The 21224-nt window shown below is 34.9% G+C and overlaps 1 protein-coding gene across 2 annotated transcripts in view; it reads right to left on the bottom strand.

Annotated features, from left to right (window-relative positions):
* The window catches only part of dlgap4a (discs, large (Drosophila) homolog-associated protein 4a), a 131269-nt gene that overhangs the window by 86176 nt on the left and 23869 nt on the right, over nucleotides 1-21224 (bottom strand). For both annotated transcript variants that reach the window (XM_042750658.1, XM_042750659.1), the window contains exon 2: nucleotides 10467-10567. The gene's annotated coding sequence lies outside the window, so the exon portion shown is untranslated. The remainder of the gene's footprint in view (nucleotides 1-10466; nucleotides 10568-21224) is intronic.

Raw genomic sequence — 21224 nt, 5'->3', positions numbered from 1 at the left:
ACATGCATATGCACACACATACATGATTAGCCTGACTACCTCAGGTCAAACTAAACATTATAGGACACACAGTTTAAAATCATGATGTGTGACTTTTGTTATTTTCTAGCAAGAAACATGGAACTTTCATAGACACCGTTTATATATAATAATAATAATATATATAATAATAATAATAATAATAATAATAATAATAATAATAATAATAATAATAATAATAATAATAATAAACAGTCTATCAAATGTTTGTTTATAGTTTTTAATAAATTGCTGGGCAACGATTAATCGCAATTAATCACATCCAAAATGAAAGTTTTTGTTTAAATGATATATGTGTGTGTACTTTGTATATTTATTATGTATACATAAAGACACACACGTACAGTATATATTTTTAAAATATTTATATGTATTTACATGTATATATTTATATTCATTTAATTTATATTATATATAAATATATTTAATATATAAACATACCATATTTTATAAGTGTATAAGTGTATATAATATAGAAAAAATTATAATTACATGTTGGTGTTTATGTTCTCAGAATGCACTGTGAAAAGATATTGTTCAGCAAACATGGTCAAATCTGCTTGTAATAAGTTCATTACTCAGATGTGTGTGCTTAATGCTTATTGGTGCTTGAACAATTACATGAATAAATGAATACAATTAAATAAAAAATAATGCCCTTATCCAATCAGAAGTAAGAACAAGCTAACAGGAAGTGAAGGCGTTCCTCAGGTCGTCTGCAACTTCTGCTAAGTATTGTCAATAGGTTTACATCATGCAGGAATATTGTCCATATCATTGAGCTCATCAACTTCCATCTGCAGAAAGCTGCACAATAAATCACTGCGACGAGAGCTGGAGAGCAGACATATAACTTCTGGATATCAGAAGAGAAATGCTGTAAAATACTGTAATGTAAAAACAATATATTTATTTAAAATACTGTAATGTAAAAACAATAATATATATTTACCTACCTGCAAAGATAAGTTGCTTTAAACGCAAAGGATGCTCACACCAAATGTTGATTTAATTTAGTTAATAGACGTTAATTGATAAAGAAAATCTATTTATGACATTATTTTTGACAGCATTTTAAACCATTTTTACACAAGTGCCTAAAACTTTTAACTGTACTGACACGTTGCAGGTAGGTTTCTTATAGCATCTTGGAGACGTTGGCACAGTTCTTCTGGATTGAGTCTGTCTCAGTTTGTTCTGTTTCTTCAAGTCATTCCAGCCAGACTGATGATGATCAGATCATCAGATCAGATCTCTGTGTGGAGCACTGGCTGTTGTCAGACAAAGATCTCACTGGATTATTTCAATTAATGGCTGAATGGTTTGGATATGTAAACTGGTATTTCTTACTGACACACTACAGCAAAAGATAGAAATAACTGACTTAAAAGCATTTTTAGCTGTTGAAAATACTAGTGTTCTAATCATTTTGGCCACCATTGTTTATTAGTGGTCGACTGATATATATCGCCAAGGCCGATATATAGGCCGATATTTGTCATTTTTCAAATATCGGCATTGGCCGATAAGTTTTTTTATATTTTGGCCTTTATCAGTGGCGCACGAGATGCGATGAATATGAAAATGTAATTGCTTTATAATTCTTTTTTGTTAGCCTATTCAGTTGAAGCCACTAGATGAAGCGCTGCTGCGATGTTCTTTCAAAATATTGCGGAAAAACAGAACATCAATGTGGAGAAGATCTTGTTTACATCAAAACTGAAACCAATTTTTTCACACAGATCACATATTTCACACATTTTCTAGAGGGACATCTTCTATTACGTTGCACTCACGTCTTGCACAAGAGAGCCACATGTATAGAAAGCCATGTAAAATTAATGTAAGTTCAACTTTTTAAAAACATATCTCGAGACTTTATGGTGGGTTTTTCCCCATCCCACTGCCTCTCATGTTTTTAAATGAAAAATGTACTCTGTGTGATTGGCTTTCTGCCCTTTGTATTAAACTATGAATGTATACATGATGCTGTTTTGTTTATAGTTCTTTAAGCAACTTAATTATAATTGGTTTATAAACATTATTTTAAATATTATTTACTTCACAGTCATGTATTCTAATGCTTTGAATAAACGTGCATTAGTAATATTTTGCTCGATGCACCCTCTTGTAGCCTCAGGAGAGAAGCCAAAAGCTTTTCTACACCCTCACTGAAATTATGCATTTTAAATGCGTGATGGTCAGTCCGTATGAATTGAATGCTTTAAACTATAAACTTGTGATTTCAAATTATACTGCGCTTCATGCATTTGCCCACTGTCATATTCATGTCATTTTCACTGTGTGCTGTATGTAAAATGAGGGTTACCCTGGCTTTATTTGAAAAATATGATTCCAGGTGTACACAAACTTCCCAGAATACTGAGTCCCCTGTTGGTAACAGTGTTTACTTTCTTTTTAATTATATTTTTATTAAATATTTATTTATTTGTGAAAAATACTGTCATCTAAAGTATAAGCATGTTTCTTTTACACATGTATTTTTTAATCCATTGTCAAATGATTGCAAATTTCTTAAATATTAATAATAATAATTTTTAAAAAATCATATCGGCTTTATATCGGCTATCGGCCCCCCTGCTTTCCAAGATATTGGCATCGGCTGTCAAAAAACACATATCGGTCGACCACTACTGTTTCTACACACACACACATGCAAGTGTGTGCACGTTTTTTTTTTATCCCCTAACCCTAAAACTTCCTCTTACAGAAAACCTGCTTGCATTGTTACAAGTCCAGATAAACATACTTTACAAGTACACATAAACAAGCATAAACAAGTACACACACACACATACACACACACACGCATATTTAAAATGTTTGTTTCAAAATTTAATTATAATATTTTTAAATAATTGCAGAAATTTTTATATTTAAATTTTTACATTTTCTTTAATTTATGGGAAATGCTGATTTATTAAAAACTACATTTGCTTGGCTATTTATTGTTATTGTTATTATTATTATCATTATTATTTATGTCTATTTAATTTCCATACTTGTTATAATCATACTTGAGGATTTTAAAATGTCTGTGTGTGTGTGTGTGTGTGTGTGTGTGTGTGTGTGTGTGTGTGTGTGTGTGCTTAGATAGATATATAGATAGAAGGATGACATCAGCACTGCAGGAAAAGGAAGTGTTCACACTGGTTTCTAAAGTGGATGCAGGCTTCTAAACATTATCAGCAGCAGTAAACACACAGCGCTGTATCTCAGCTGGATATTGAGTCCCTGCCTCAGTCTGACCTCAATATCACACACACACACACACACACACACACACACACACACACACACACACACACACACTGCATCGGTCGTGCTGTTGTCATCTCTGCTGCTCACATCACTAATATGAGCAGAACCACAATCATACAGAAATGTCTTACTGATCTGAAGAGTGGCATGATATTAATACAGTCTGAAAGCAAAGTGATTCAAAATAATGGAACAATCACATAATGTTCGTCACCTGCCCTGACTCGGACTCAGCCCATGTGACTCATCTCTCCTCCAATCACAAAGCTCATTTGCATTTCCACCCTCTCATTGCTCTAGATTTAGCAAAATATTTAACGCTGAAGTCTGTAATCATTCTAATATGCTGATTTAGTTGAAAACAGTTGTGCTGCTTCATATTTTTTTGGAAACCGGGACACATTTTTTTTTCAGGATTCTGTGATAAATTAAAAGTTCAAAAGAATAGCATTTATTTGAAACAGAAATCTTTAATCACTATACAGTCACAAAGTATTAATGTATTAATTTATTAAATTACCCAAAACTTTTTTATGGTAGTCCATCACAGTTCGAAAAAATATGAAGCAGCACAACACTGATCATATTTAGAAATGCTCCTTGAGCAGCAAATCATCATATTAGAATGATTTCTGAAGATCATGTGACACTGAAGACTGGAGTAATGATGCTGAAAATACAGCTTTGACATCACAGGAATAAATTATAGTTTAAAATATTCACATAGCAAACAGTTTTTCAAATTGTTATAATATTCCCACTCAAGTTGTTCTAAACATGCATGAGTATCTTTCTTCTGCTGGACACACAAGATATTTTGAGAAATTAGTTAATCCAAACAGTTTCTGGTCCCCATTGACTTCCACAGTATTTTTTATTTTTTTATTTTTTTATTGTTAGTGGCTACCATCAACGGTTCAGTTACCAACGTTCTTTAAAATATCTTCTATGTTCCACAGACAAAAGAAACTCATACAGGTTTAGAACAACATGAGAATGAGTAAATGATGCCAAGATTTTCATTTTTGGATGAACTATCCCTTTAAGACACAGCATATTAAATGCACCATCACTGTCATTCACATCAAAACATGCCATCGACTCTGACTGAGCTCTATTATGATGCTGTATTGAGTGTATCTGAATAACAGATGAATGCAATCCTGACAGCAGACAGATTTCTTTATGAACCGCCAGCTTGTCAATGCCATTCCAGCACAAACGCCAAGATTAGTTTAATATCGATTCCTCCACGTTAAGCACTGGGCTCTTAGGAAGTCAGTTAGAGGAGGAACAAAAGCAAAAAGGAAAAGCTTCTTATTCACATCTGTGAACTTCTTTTCCAATTCTTTATATCCGTTTTAATTCATACTGTGTGAAAATCACTGAGCAAAAATGGCACAGACCCTTTAAACTGTGTGTTCAGCCCACATTAATGTGGTAAACCACAGCGCTCTTCATACTGTATGTAATATTGTTTGTTTGTTTGTTCATTTGTTCATTCTTTCTATCATTTGTTTGTTTGATCATTAGTTTGTTATTTCTGTCATTTGTTCATTCATTTGTTTGTTTTATCCATCCATCCAAAAAAATGCAAGTTTGTCTTCATGATCTCAATACTGAATGACATAAATGTCAATCTCAAATGTCAAAACCAACCACCTAGCAACACCCTGACAACCTCTCAGAACAATTAGCAACTGCATAGAAACAACTGTCTGCCCTCAGCATGCTTGTATTGCGGTACGGTGCTGAGTTTAGCACAGGCAAGTAAGGCTTACTATTTCTTGATAAAATACAAAAAATAAATGATAAATTCTTGCTAGCGCTCAAACCTCCCAGCATCCCTTTCAGTTTGTTTTTCCTCTGGCATAAACATGAGCAAAATGAGGGTGACTCAGAGAGAAATTTTAATGTTATGCGACATGTTAAGGCCTCACTCTATATCTGCATTTGCAGTATATCAAAAAAAAAAAAAAAAGTGAAAGAGAGATGTGCAAGCAATACTCCTCTGTAATAATCGCAGACAGAAAAACAGGAATTAATCTGCAATCCTGTACACCGTGTGGGAGTTCAATCGATCTGGTATTGACACTGTCTAAACAAAAAAAGTTAAAGAGCATGTTCTTTGAACACCCTCAGTCATGTCCTCTGACAAGAGACATTCAAACACAGTCAGATGCTAATGTGTGTGTTTATGTGCTGATTCTGATGAACACAAGCATGCGGTGTGTTAATCTGCTGTCGTTCTTATGTGAAGCTGCTGAATCATTTCGCCTGAGGATGAAGTACAGAGGACATCCACACTCACAATGACATCCCATAATACCAGTCACACTGTTTCTGTCCCACACAGACACACGGCTGGATACAGAGATAAGTGGTGTTAACTAAGAAATAACCCATCTCGCACTATTGGCTCTACAGACATGAATGATCCCTCAAATCATGTGTGCTGTTGAGGAGAATGTCCTGTTACTGTACTGAGTGAAAAAAACGCAGCGTTTTCACCTGCTGGACCAGAAAACAGGTGAAGAAATCACACAGATGCACATTGAAGGAGGAACACGAGCCATAACTAGAGACCAGAAGATCACAGGGACGCCAGGACTCCTCCATGCAAGTAATATGACTCAGAACACCCTGAGTTTATGAACAAAATGTACATAAACACACGCCAAAGACCCTAGGAATCACATAGTAACAAAAAAAAATAAAAAATAAAAGCACCCAGAACTCCCTAGCAACTTTATAGAAATGAACATCTTAGGAACCACATAAAATAATGTGCTTAAACAGACATAATACCCTAGAAACTGCATAGCAACATATTAAAACACACCCAGAACACCCTAGCAACTCCATGGAAATAAAAAAAATTATAGCAACAATTACACTAAAAACTAAAAACACTAAAAACTGCATAGCAACACACACTAAAACACACCCAAAACACCCTAGCAACTGAATAGAAATTAACATCTTAACAACCACATAAAAATGTGTTTAAACAGTCATAACAACCTTGAAACTGCATAGTAACACACTACAAATACACCCAGAATACCCTAGCAACTGAACAGAAATTAACATCTTAACAACCACATAAAAATGTGTTTAAACAGTCATAATACCCTAGAAACTGCATAGCAACATATTAAAACACACCCAGAACACCCTAGCAACTCCATGGAAATGAAAAATTGTAGCAACAGCATAAACAATGTGCTTAACCAGTCATAACACCCCACAAACTGCATAGAAACACAGTAAACACACCCAGAACATCCTAGCAACTGAACAGAAATTAACATCTTAGCAACCACATGAACAATGTCATAATAACCTAGAAACTGCATAGAAACACACTACAAATACACCCAGAACACCATAGCAACTGAATAGAAATTAACATCTTAGCAACCACATACTGTAAAAATGTGTTTAAACAATAATAACAACCAAGAAACTGCATAGCAACACATTAAAACACCCGGAACACCATAGCAACTGTATAGAAATTGACATCTTAGCAACCACATAAAAATGTGTTAAAACAGTCATAACAACCTTGAAACTGCATAGCAACAATATAAATTTACAACACCCAGAATACCCAAGCAACTAAATAGAAATTAACATCTTAGCAACCACATAAAAATGTGTTTAAACAATAATAACAACCAAGAAACAGCATAGCAACACATTAAAACACCCGGAACACCCATAGAAAAGAACTAAATAGAAATGAAACACTGTAGCAACAGCATAAACAATGTGCTTAACCAATCATAAGACCCCACAAACTGCATAGAAACACTCTAAAAACACCCAGAACATCCTAGCAACTGAATAGAAATTAACATCTAAGCAACCGCATGAACAATGTGTTTAAACAGTCAGAACAACCAACAAACTGCATAGCAACACATTAAAACACTCGGAACACCTTAGCAACTGTATAGAATTGACATCTTAGCAACCACAAGAACAATGTGCTTAAACAGTCATAAGACACTGAAAACTGCATAGCAACACACACTAAAACACCCGGAACACCCTAGCAACTGTATAGAAATAAACATCTTGGTAACCACATAAAGAATGTGCTTAACCATATATAACACCATACAGACCGCATAGCAATGCACTAAAAAACAACTTAGCAACTGAATAGAAATTGACATCTTAGCAACCACATACTTAACCATATATAACACCATACAGACCCGCTGATATGAAACCCTAGTAAAACAGGTATGATGGAGAGCAAGAACAGCTATTTAAACTTTTAATGAGGATGCAAGTAAACATCTCTGAACGGATTCTTCTGAACATCCGCAAAAATGCGTACAGAGGACTAAAGAAAATAACCTCCCTGATTTTTGCTGATTTAAAATGCATCCATGGTGTGGTTTTTCATCAGAGATGCTAAAAGGCTAACTAACAAATGCTATAATGACAGTTTCAATTCACAGTTTCGAGTCGCATATGTGAATGAGGTATATTTGTGACAGAGGCTCCTCCTCCAGAACGGCATGAAGCGAGAGAGACATTATTGAGAGAAGTGACTCATCAGACGAAGCGTTTTCAGTTCAGGTCATCACACTGAACCTACAGAAGACTTTCATTAATCAGCCGCCTGTCACTCACCTCCAGCCACACAGCATTTCATGTATGCCTTCACTTCTGTTAGAGCTCAGTGTTGACGTCTTTAGGTTTTAAGGTGCTCAAGTCTTGGCTATTTATTGATAAATTCATAAGGAAGAATCTCTGCAGGAGTCCTTACGTTAAATTGAACTCTTTTGGAGCCGTATATATCCAGGGGCATAGCCATCATTTCAGAAGTGAGGGGAAAAGAAATGTCAAATGTCATTGTACTTTTTTTTTTTAATTGACAAGTTTTATTTTTCTCTCATTTCTTTCTTTTAATTGGCTAAGAAATTACTGTGAAAATGTGTAAATCACATTTTCATTTTTGATAATAAACCTACAGGATGAGCATATAGGCTTATGCATCTATTTCTTTATGAAGAGAACATGAGCGTCACTTTTCATGTACACACCGCAATGACAGCGGAGGACACTAACATCAACAAAATATGCTTGGGCTGGGTAAAAACAAAAATTGGATTTCTCGATTTTAATAGATTCTCATTTTTATGAACCAATATCGAATCTTAAATCCCAATTGATTCTGTTTTCAGTTAATGAATGAACCGTACATATAGTGCACCTCCCATCCAATAAATCACAACAGGCTAAGCTTTGTGCTTTGTTGCTTTTGATATGAAACAAAGTCTCCGATTTCAAATTCTGTCAGTTTTGTTAGGAAATTCAAGCAATAAATACCGTTTTGACACTCTTTAATGTGGCAGCGCAAAGTATATATATATATATATATATAATATATAATATATAATATATATATTATATATATTATATATATATATATATAAAACTGAAACAGAACAACATTTTCAAGCACTGCAGAGAAATAATTTGTAATGTAGTCAGCCTAACCTTAGCTTACTCAAGCTGTCTCACAGAAGTTGTCTTACAAACCCACAGCGCACAATCCAACACAAATCCTGTGAAGTAATAGTTTGGGATTGATCGTCCGTCTAAAAGTTATTGGCAAAGTTAAAGACGCCACTCCCATCAAAGTGATGAAACTGCAGCGGTGGTTTTGTCTCACTGGAGGTCACTCATCGGCATTATGACATCATAAATCTGAGCCGGAGCGAGTGGCTGAGCGTACAGCATGCTGATGAACTATTGGCAGGCGGCCCATCAATCTGCACACAAATCTCCATGTTTGACTCTCCATATACAAGACCGGCCCCCAGGGGCCCCTCATTCAATCTCACCAATGCTTTAGAATCATCTAGAAAAAAATGAGCATGTTACAAAACTCTTTGGAGGTTAAATCAAATTGGCTTCTGTTGGCTACACTGCCTACGTGCACGTGGTTGCGGTTAGGGGACGTTCTATAGATGAATTCATTTATAGTCCACCAGCAGTCATTTATCTTTTCGACAACAAAGTCTGAGATCGGAGCCTCGGAATCACATGGACTCGTGCATGCATGCATAAACCAGCAGTGATTCGCCGTTTCTAGTCCAGATTTGAGCAGTAAGTCACATCTGACAGGGTGCTAGACAAAGACCTCGTTTCATTATTGATTGAACAAGACTGCCAGAGCACAGACTTGATCTTCCCTTTCTGAAGTACATTACGAATGCAGCAGATCAGCACAATCAAGGCCACTGCGCTGTGAAAGTGAACAATAACAAAAGGCAATGGCACAATGTTGGTGCTCACCACAGCGTGCTGGAGAACAGCGGTTCTCAACTGCTGTGTCGCAAAGCCAAAATGGGCCACGCTCTGTTCTGATGGGTGAAATAAACAATGCAATATGCAAATAATAAACTGCATCTAAGCATAAAATCATGCATATTAAGGACGGCACAATAAATACAATTTTAAAAATTATTAATTAAATACTACACTACAATACCCACAAATAATACATTTCAATAATCATACATTACATTTGTATATATATAGTAACTATTTTAAAAACTTTTTAATTAATAACTTTTAATACATTTAAACTACAAATATAAATATAATAAATAAACAATATTTTAAACAATAATCTGTTTTAATTGTTCAAGAAATCTCAATAAATTTAAGCTACAAATAAGAAATTTCAATAATAATATATTCAGTGTTTTCTAATAAATATTTAGAATTATTGTATGTTTATGTATGTATGTGTGTGTGTGTATATATATAACAATAATTTATTTTAATTAATCATTCATTTAATTTAATTAAATCATTTAAAAACGACAAATAATAAATTTAAACAATAACACATTCAATGTTTTTATAATAAATAGAAATTTAAATATGCAATATAAATATATAATAAATTACCAATATTTTATTTTATTAAACAATAATTTATTTTATTTATTTACAAATACATTTAAGCTACAAATAATATATATATCAATAATAATAATGATAATAATACATTTATTTATTCTACTGTGTTCATTTGGCACTAGCTGTAAAATCTGAGCCCTTTCTGAGCGAAACCCAGTTGAGAAGCGCTTTAATAAAAGTCTTCTTACCTCAGTCCGGATCTTTACATGCTCAGCATCGTGTGAGACGGGACGGACGATCTGAAGCACTCCACAAATACAGCGAAATCCTCCCAGCACTTTGTGTCATTCTGAAAGCAGACGACAGACAGCTCAAATCAGAACCTCCATATTCTTTCACATTCATTTTTAAGCAGCTCAAGAGGATGAAATTAATCTTCACAGATAATTAGCCCGAATATAATACCACAATCAAGAGACTAATGACTGACTAAAGGTTCAGTGTTTGCATTGTTTGGCATTTCACCAACACAAAGCAAAGCTCAAAGGGTTTTTTTGTGAACAAATGCAAGTAATAGTTGCTCTCCTCAAATAGTCACATGATCCAGAACACAAATAATTAGGGTTAGGAAATTATTCAGATCCTAAATATGAGCAAAATGATGCTATTTTAGATTCAGTGTAAAATAAACCTTCCTGATCTAAACAAGATTTAACAATCTCCCGGACTAAATGTTTCTCTAATAGCGGTTCTCCATTGACAATCATTTCAAGGTCTGAGAAACACTCAAATTGAGTTCAGGCAAAGCTTCCCGGGAGTCTCCCGAATTAATTCTGATCCTGTCCTGATTAAATATCCTTAAAACATTTCCCTTAGGGATATTTATTTATTTATTTATTTTTTTTTATGCCGAGGTCTGAACCAAATGAATTCAGCAGCAGATTCAATAAACAAAGTGATACGATCCGCTCGCTCAAATCGAATGAAAGCGAACGGAGAGTCCCTCTGTTCCTGAATATGGCGATTTTAATTCTGGGTTTGATCAATTACTCCTGTCACCAAAAAGAAACAATACAATAAAAACAAGGCCTTGATTTCATAAGCCAGTTGGTTTTGCTCAGAGCTGAATATTTTGTGCACCACAGTATTGAAAATGAAAGCCATGCCAGTTTATAGTGCTGTAATATAAAACCAGCAAAATAGATTACAGTATCAGAGGCTGTTTTGCATGTGCACATTACATTTCAGTCCACGTGAACCAGTTTAAAATGCTTTGGCTCATTACTGTGGCACTAAACAGACACAAAAATTAAAAAAAATAAAATAAAATCCAGCCAAATAAAAAATATATAGGCCACATACATGCAAACCACCATCTTACCCAGAATTCATGCATCATTAGCCACAGTATTGTGCCACATTGCTGTCATATGAAGTCATTTTGTGCATGTTTAATTCTGCAAAAGCTTTCAGTTATGTCATATACAGTACATTGTTTTTGTGGATTTTGAATGCAATTTTGTGTTAAAACTCTTGTCGGACCTATTAAGTATTGAAAAAATGTGTTAAACATTATGGCTAAGATGACTTCATTTGTCACGCTGGAAATGGAGGGTCAAGTCGAATGCATTGCATTCTGAATGAATTATTTCATGCATTGCTGCATATTGAACATCTCTGGAAATGAGTTAGAATCTGAAATAGTTAGAAACAGTTAGACAGTATAATAAACAACAACAGACAAAGGTTATGTGTGTACAAAGATACTCACCAAAAAATGACCCTCACCCTCAGGCCATCCAAGATGTAGAGGAGTTTGTCTCTTCATCAGATTTGGAGAAATGTAGCATTCCATTACTTGCTGGAATGGGTGCCGTCAGAATGAGAGTCCAAACAGCTGGTAAAAACATCACAATAATCTACAAGTAATTCACACCACTCCAGTCCATCAGAAACAAATCCATCATTAGGTTTGTTTTTAACTTCAAATCATTTCAAATGAGTCCTCGATCTATAATATTGCTTTCTCCAGTAAAAAAAAAAAGTTATTTAATCTGAATCGGGAGAGAAATATGCACAGATCAAACACTGCTTACAAGCAGAAACAATCCAAAACACTTCAGAACAAATATGTTGGTGGATTTTTATGTGAGAGACAACAGGAGATGGCCTGTTTCATGGATTCATGTGTTATGGATTATGGACTTGTATTCTGACTAGAAGCAATGGCTTGAAGTTAAAAACAACCTAATGATGGATTTGTTTCTTAAAAACATCCTGCTTTTAACTTCACAAGACAATAACTGATGGACTAGAGTGGTGTGAATTACATGTGGATTATTGTGATGTTTTTATCAGCTGTTCGGACTCTCATTCTGACGGCACCCATTCACTGCAGAGGATCCATTGGTGAGCAAGTTATGCAATGATACATTTCTACAAATCTGATGAAAAAACAAACTCATCTACATATTGGATGGCCTGAGAGTGAGTGAACTGTCAGTTAATTGTTCATTTTTGGGTGAACTATTTCTTTAAAGAAAGAACACTTTCGTGATGTTCCCATGCATCTCAATGGCAGTTGCTTGGTTGGTGCAATGATGGCTTTACATTCTTTCTGTACTGCATTCACCAGCCAAGCAACTGCTATTGAAATAAATGGGAATGCTTACGGTTAGCTGTGAACTCACTGATCACAGTCAACATTCGTGGTTTTGCAGCAACAGACAAGAAAAACAAAAACACCACAATATGACCAAAAATGAATGAGTGACAGAACCGAAACTAAATCTTTCAGAACAGTGTAGAAACCTTCATTAAAGTGCAAAAAGAAAGTAGGCACCAGTTCTTAAAGGAACGTGTTTTGTGAGATCAGTTGAAGAAACTCATAAACAGACTCTCATCCAAATCATGACTATGCAAAAACAAATATCGTCAATTATTCAGCGCTGCTGGGCTCTGTTTCAGAAACACATACTGTCAGCCGCTGTGATCGACGCCCGAGAAAGCTTTGATACTTCGACTAACGCGCTTATAAATACCTCATTTATTTGATTCACAAGACAGCGTTTCTTCACCCTGTGTTTTTCATCTTCACAGAGAGCGTTTGGGGTCAAATGTGCCCCACTGAAGATAAGCTTGGAAAAATAACAAGAAAACATAAGTGTAAATGAAAAAGAAGTGATAAAAATGTCTTGGCATGACCAGAAAACCATGCTTAGTTCAGTCTTGTGCAATAGTAAATTCACCCGCTGAATCCCATCCTTCATTTCACAGCATTATTTTAGTATCAAATAGATACTATTGTAGTTTTTATCATTTTTAAATGAGTATGTTTTATATATATATATATAGGTTATATATATATATATAATATATAATATATATATATATATATATATATTGTGCTTAACCTTTAATTTTAGGTAACATTTTAGTCATTTTTAGTAGCTTTGTTTCTGTTTTTATTTTTAAATAACTATTATTTTTATTTAGTTGTATTGATTGATTACAATTTGCATCTAGACGGATATACTGTTACTTCCTCTACAGTCAAAAATCTGGGTGTAATATTAGACAGCAACTTGTCTTTTGAAAATCATATTTCCCATGTTACAAAAACAGCATTCTTCCATCTTAGAAACATTCCCAAGCTACGAAAACATGTTACCTGTTCCTGATGCAGAAAAGCTAGTTCATGCGTTCATGACCTCTAGACTGGACTATTGTAATGCACTGCTAGGTGCTTGTCCTGCATCCTCGATTAAACAAGCTACAGGTAGTCGAAAATGCAGCGGCTAGAGTCCTTACCAGGTCAAGAAAATATGATCATATTACCCCAATCTTACAGTCTCTGCACTGGCTACCTATTAAGTTCCGTATCAGTTACAAAATATTATTACTTACCTGCAAGGCCCTTAATGGTTTAGCTCCTTTGTTCCTAACTAGTCTTCTACCACGCTACAATCTATCACGCTCCCTAAGGTCACAAAACGCTGGACTTTTGGTAGTTCCTAGGATAGCAAAGTCCACTAAAGGAGGTAGAGCTTTTTCGCATTTGGCTCCCAAACTCTGGAATAGCCTTCCTGATAATGTTCGGGGTTCAGACACACTTCCTCTGTTTAAATCTAGATTAAAACACATCTCTTTGGCCAAGCATTCAAATAATGCATCTCATAATTTTGGACTGCAGTTATATCTGATCAAATGTGCATTATTATTCTTTAGCTTGGGTTAAACTAATAAATTTTAATTGGTAAGAACAGCAGCTACACTAATTACGTCTCTATTTGTTTCTCTGTTTTACACAAGCTCCAGTCTGGATCCAGAACACCTGAGAAGAGATGATGCAACCCCTCAGAGGACCTCAGATGATGCTAACCCAGAGACAACATACAAAATATCTAAATTTTGCTATAAGTTTGATTGCATCATATAATAATTGCTGTTAATAGCGTTCATCATCTGTTTGATTATGTCTTTAATTGATTTTTCTGTACATTTCTGCCATATGCACATAAAGCGACAGTCACCACTGATAAGCTACTACTAAATATTGTAGAAACTTAATTTTCTGTAAAGTTGCTTTGCAACGATTTGTATCGTAAAAATCGCTATACAAATAAACTTGAATTGAACTGAATTGATTGTTTGCTTTTAATTGTTGCCTTGTTTTACTTCATTTTATGTTAAAATTTTACAGCATCACTGATTATAATCAATAGAGCCTCACTGTATTTTGTTGCATCGCGACTGGTGTAAATGGTGTAAATCTGACTGGGAAAGAAATGGATGATCCTGTAGCCACAATCAAAATTTTATTGATATTAAAGGGTTACTCCACCCCAAAATTAAAATTTTGTCAATAATCACTTACCCCCATGTTGTTCCAAACTCGTAAAAGCTTTGTTCGTCTTCGGAGAACAATTTAAGATATTTTGGATGAAAACCGGGAGGCTTGTGACTGTACCATAGACTGCCAAATAAAATACACCGTCAAGGTCCAGAAAAGTATTAAAGACATCATCAGAATAGTCCATCTGCCATCAGTGATTCAACAGTAACGTTATGAAGCAACAAGAATACTTTTTGTATGCGAAGAAAACAAATTCAATCAGGACCACTTTCGTCAAGTATATTTATGACAATTATATTGCATACAGTTAGTGTTGGTGGTATGGTTATGTTCTGGGCAACACTCCACACGCCTGTCCATGTAGCCATGCTTGGACAGAGCGGGGAGAGCAGCAAGACAAACCCCCCTGGGGTACAGAACAGAACCATTATATGCATACATAATTACATTCACAATTACATGAGTTATAAACTAAAGGTGATAGAGAATGCTTCCAATGAAGAGACTGTACAGAAAGAAACAAAAGTCAGATTGGATTACAGGTTTAGTTGGTGGAGTTGGGGTTGGAGGAGGGAGTTAGTTGCAAGCAGCAATGCGATGGAAGAGATGCTGAAGAATGGGAATTTAAATAGACCTCATGTGATAGGTGTCAACACTGGATTGGTACACATTGGGAACAGCTGACTGTCGGCTGATGCGAGCTTGACTGACGTGGCCTGCCTGAACTAGCGCGATGCTGAATAATAACGACTTTATTAAAAAATGTGTTTCCTCTGTGTCTCTCCGCATCACCATAGCGCCATTTTGGAGAATATCTCCTGAACATTAACTGTGTACGCAATTCTGTGTCAGCCGCGACACAAGGATAAGTTTTCTACGTTTATTTACGATTTAATTTGAAAGAAAACAGCACATCCTTGTGGCACAGTTGACACAGAAGAGCGTACACTGATTGCGTTCAGCTCATATTCTCCAAAATGGCACTACGGTGGTGCGGACTTCATCCAAAATATCTTAAACTGTGTTCCGAAGATGAACGAAGCTTTTACGGGAACAACATGGGGGTAAGTGATTCATGTCAAAATTTCCATTTTGGGGTGGAGTATCCCTTTAATGTCTTTGCGTGTCATTCTTCACCTGAAAGACGGTAAATAAAACGAAAGAGGCTGTGGTTGAAGCTCGCTTTAAGTGAAATATGTGCATCATCATGTCAACGGTTCGTGTCCACATCACATTACGTCAGAGGTTGTTGTCATTTGTTGGAAAATCATTTCACACAGCTCAGACATTCCATGACCCAAAAAACACAGATTAAGCATGTTCAGTTGTGTGAAACCAAACTCCAACCAACGCCAACAAATGCCAGCAGGGGTAACACACTGATCCAACAAACTCCGACAGACTCGTTTGTTGGTGTTTGTTGGCATTTGTCGGTGCGGTGTGAATTGGACTTTACACAACAACATCAGCAAACAGAGAGACGTGTTGTTCTATGTTCACACTGAGATACAACTATAACATCATAGAGGAGGCAGTACAACCGTACATCATAATAAGATTGATCACTGCATTACTGCATGTTAAGAAACAAATATAAGAAATGCTAAATATTCTACAATTCCAGAATGTCTCCGTCAAGGTCCGGCAGTCTCGTCTCTAAGAGAGACCCATGAGGCCCTCTTGTGAAGGACCTCTAAATTATTCATGAACACATTCTCTGCGCACACTAAAAAGCAACATGAGCAGAAGAAAATGCTAAAAGGAACTGATGTCACAGGGTCAAGGGCTTATTTTAGCGCCACGCTATGCCTAATCCTGCTTTGCCAGCAAAAACCACCAAAATGGGACTATTTTAGAAATTTAGAAGATTCTACTTCACTTGCATCAGTACAGCAAATCATTTCTGATCATCAGTTTCATGCTTTGGGATAAATAGACTGAACAATGCCTACTGCCTGAGTGAAACAATTTTGTTTCTATATCAAGAAAAAATATATATAATATTTAGTTTTAGGATGATTAATTATTAAATAGTTTATAATTAAAATATTTGATAATTTCTAAATTTAAATGTTAATGTTTATCTGTCTACATTCTGTTCAAATTATATAATATTTTATAATTATCAGTTAAATTAATTATTAGGTGAAATAATTAATTTTTTTTTTAATTTTTTTTAGGTTTTAATGTTAATCTCAGCAGTCTGGTCAAATTATGAGTGAAAAAGAAATTTTATAATTTTTTATAACAAATATATATACATTTTTTATGTTCTATCTTTCAGCAGTTTGGCCAGATTATGAGCAAAAAAAGTGATTTGAAATGCTATATACCTTCTAATTAAATTTTGAATTATTGAATTATTTATTTTATTTTTGATGGATTTAATTGTCCTGGTGTCCATAATCTTATGAAGTAACTTTGCATTTTTAATCCAATTTTAAATAAAAGATCTTACAGTAACCTTTTGTAGATCAAGTAATAAGGCATGAAGGAATTGCAAGAAATGGCTGTAGATATTTATTCTGGTTTATTAAAAAATAAGATAACACTTTATTTTATGGTGTCCTTGTTACACATTAAATGTACTTACTATTATAATAACAATAAATTATGCATAATTACATGCAAGTGACCCTAAACCAAACCCTAATCCTAGTGCGGTAGCACTTTATTTTACAGTCCTGTTACTCATGTACATACTATGTACTTATTATAGTAATTACAATAACTAGTTAATAACTAGGTACTAACCCTGAACCTACCCCTAAACCTAAACCTGTAGTTTAAACATGTAGTTACCTTAAATTACCAGTACTTTCTTAGGTAGGTGCATTATAAGTACAATGTAAGTACATGTAAGTTCACTTACTGTAAAAACCCCTAACTCTAACCATATAGTAAGTATAAGTAGTTAATATTAATCAGTACTTACATGTATAATTACACTGTAACAAGGACACCTTAAAAAAAAGTGTAACCACAAATAATATACCGCAATCCAAGACATTTGATTTCTCAGAGATCACAGGTAAAATACAGGTAATTTCTCCTTTACAAGGAATGTAAGAGAAAAACAAAGTGTTTGATTCATATGAGATTTAAATCACAAAATACCGTGAAACCCAAATTTCCCCGAATAAGGCTAATGAGCAGATGACGAGTCAAAAGCATCCAATCTCAGTGCCAGTCAAAACACACATTACCAAACACACACCGAATCACATTCACTAAAGATAAAAGACTGTCAATATTCTGTCTGTCCTGAGACACATTATTTGCGACAAGCTGTGTTTTGCTCCGAAAGAAAATCGCACCATCTGGGAATAAATGTGGTAATATATTTTTACCATTTCCACTGATATTCATTTTGCTGTCACGCATTGGGTGACTGGCCCATGGCACCTTACAGCTGTCTAATTCACACTCGCCCACACATGAAAGTTTGTCGTGTAGGTGTTCTCTACCTGGAAGACCCACTCAAGACACCAAACTAGACTATAACAAGTCAGACTGACACCTGATTTACACACTAGCCCACACAAACACGCTCACACAGATATTGCAGCAGTGGGTGGAGGTTGAAGGGTTGTCAAATGAAATCTTTATGGGGAAAATGGCCAAATATTCCTCTTGCCTTCCCCATTTAGAGATTCATCTGCTCACCAGTGAAATCCCATTTCCAGCCTGTCAGTCTTGAAGCCACCTGTGATGATTGCAGTGGGAAGTTCAGTTTATTTAGAGTCGTGAAAGAAGCTCTGAATCTCAGCATCGGGTTCATCCAGGAGCTAATGGCTATTAGCGCCCTGCTCTCCAGAAATTCATACGTAACGCTTGACGTCTGTGGAAGAGGCTTAATAACTCTACGTATTCGTCTCTTGCAGCAGGCAAATGGCTCTCTCACACATAGGACAGAGAATTCACAAATGAGATCATCTCAGTAGTGTCTCGTATGTATCAATGAGACTTTTCTTTAGAGAAAGACTCATAAAAGTTCTCAATAATGTTTTAAATTGTGCTTGTATATTTCCAAGATCCCAAAATCTGTAATTAATAGTCAGAGCTCTCAATATGAACTCAAACATTTCTCATTAAATTCTCATGAATTTTTAACAAATGAGGGATAATCAAGAGCTATTAACTCATCTGAGTCTGTTTTTAATTTCTCCCCGGGAACTGTAAGAGAAACGTGAGATAAAATTGAGACTTCAAATTACACATAATTACACATAAACTATGCTCAGATGACTGAAGTCTGCAGTCAAAATACTTTGCATAAGCAAAAACATGAGTTTATACATAACTAAGAACTCTTTAGAATCTCAGTAGCTTTTCTTAGACAGTGATATCAAATGGAGACGTTGCACAAGTGTCCTACAATTTTGAATTGAGATCTCAATAGTGTCTCAGACTATACTCAGATGCGGCCAAATTTGCCGTCAAATACTTTGCACATCAACAACTAACACATTTGCTTCTGTTTTGGATAGGATATTCATAAAAAAAATCTTCTACTCTCTCCCGGAAGACATGTGAAAACAAGTTTTATCTTTAGTGTTGAGAAAAAAGGTGGGTGTGTGAAAAAGATCTCGTCAGACACACACGTGAGAAAAAGGACAACACTTAGAGAATCTGCGCAGGGCGGTAGGATCTGTCTGTTGGCTTTGCGGGCGTTTCTCAGGGCGAGACACCCGGAGACGCTCCGAGTCTTTAACAAGCATGGCCACACTGACAGAGTTGTCACAGAGACGGCGTTTCCAATAGAATACCTGATTAAACCAGCAGAGCTGTCAGAGCGCAGTGCTCATTTCCAACAGAAACAGCATGAATGAGAGCGAGGAGGCGAACAGAGCACGGCTCATCACAGGAAAGACCAGAAAGCAGGATTAGAGGAGGGAGATCAGATCGAGATGAACGCCGAGTTTGACCCTAGCTGAAGAAACTTCACATACTGTACTGCCACGAGACCGCTGGAATCGCTTTACACAAATCTCACACAGCAGCTCTGCTACAAAACCTAGTGAGCTGAGTAAATACAGAGCATGCTGTGCACAGCATCCAGGCTGCTCAAAATGCCTTGAGCAGAAAAAAATACATCAAAGATGGCAGATGAGTCAGGAAAAAATGGCAGTTTTTAATAAATGTCACTCAGTGCAATTAACTAATGGGGCTTTATTGTAAACTGTTACCAAATTAGCCAGTGTTATGGTGATACACAGTAAATGGCCAACATTAAATGAATGAATGAATGAATGAATGAATGAATGAATGAATGAATGAATGAATGAATACTATCAAGCAAAACAAATATATTTTGTCTAAATGAAATGCATTTTATTTACACAATTCTTTCCAAATAAATAAAGAAAATAAATAAATAAAGTTAAGTGAATTTAGGCATTACAACTTAATGTACAGTATGACAAACATATATATTTTTATTGTTTCTTATCAGTATTTTTATTTTGAGATACTTCTAATAGCGTAATTAAATTTAAAATGTAAGTAAATTCAAAAATCGTATAAAAGATTCATTCAAGTGAATGTTAGTGGATGGCAAATCATCTAAATCATGTGCTGCATATTTTTTGGCAATCGCCAGTTTTATTGCGACATGGCCATATGTAATATTTTGTTTAAATAAAATGTTTAATATTTACACAATTTTGACTAAATTAATAATATTTAAATGCTAAAAACTAAAATGAAATGTAGGCATCACAAACTTATAATACACAGTATAACAAACAGATTCATTTTTTTTCTTAAGAATTGTATTATTTAAGATGTGCTAAAGATTACTTTTAATAACATAATTAAATGAAAACACATGACAGATAAAATGTAAAACAAATTTTTTTTTAAAAGATTAATGCGAGTATAAGATGATGTCAAAGGGTCACAGAAATTTAAAAATATGGTATGATTGAACATATGCAATGAAATATGTACTGTATATATACACACACATTACAAAAATTATACACACATTATTAATGAATTTGATAATGTTTGTGTTAATTTTATGGTTTATTTTATTGTTTTTATGATTGTTGTAGTAAAATATTTATAATTTATTGATTCTTCCTTTTTAAATTTTCCTTTCTAAAAATCCTACTGTGTGTGGTACCATTTAGCTTTACCTATATTC

This window comes from Cyprinus carpio, chromosome B23 (assembly GCF_018340385.1).
Source record: "Cyprinus carpio isolate SPL01 chromosome B23, ASM1834038v1, whole genome shotgun sequence".
NCBI classification, from domain to species: domain Eukaryota; kingdom Metazoa; phylum Chordata; class Actinopteri; order Cypriniformes; family Cyprinidae; genus Cyprinus; species Cyprinus carpio.
The sequence above is the reverse complement of the archived record's forward strand: the minus strand, read 5'-3'. Positions and strand labels throughout refer to the sequence as shown.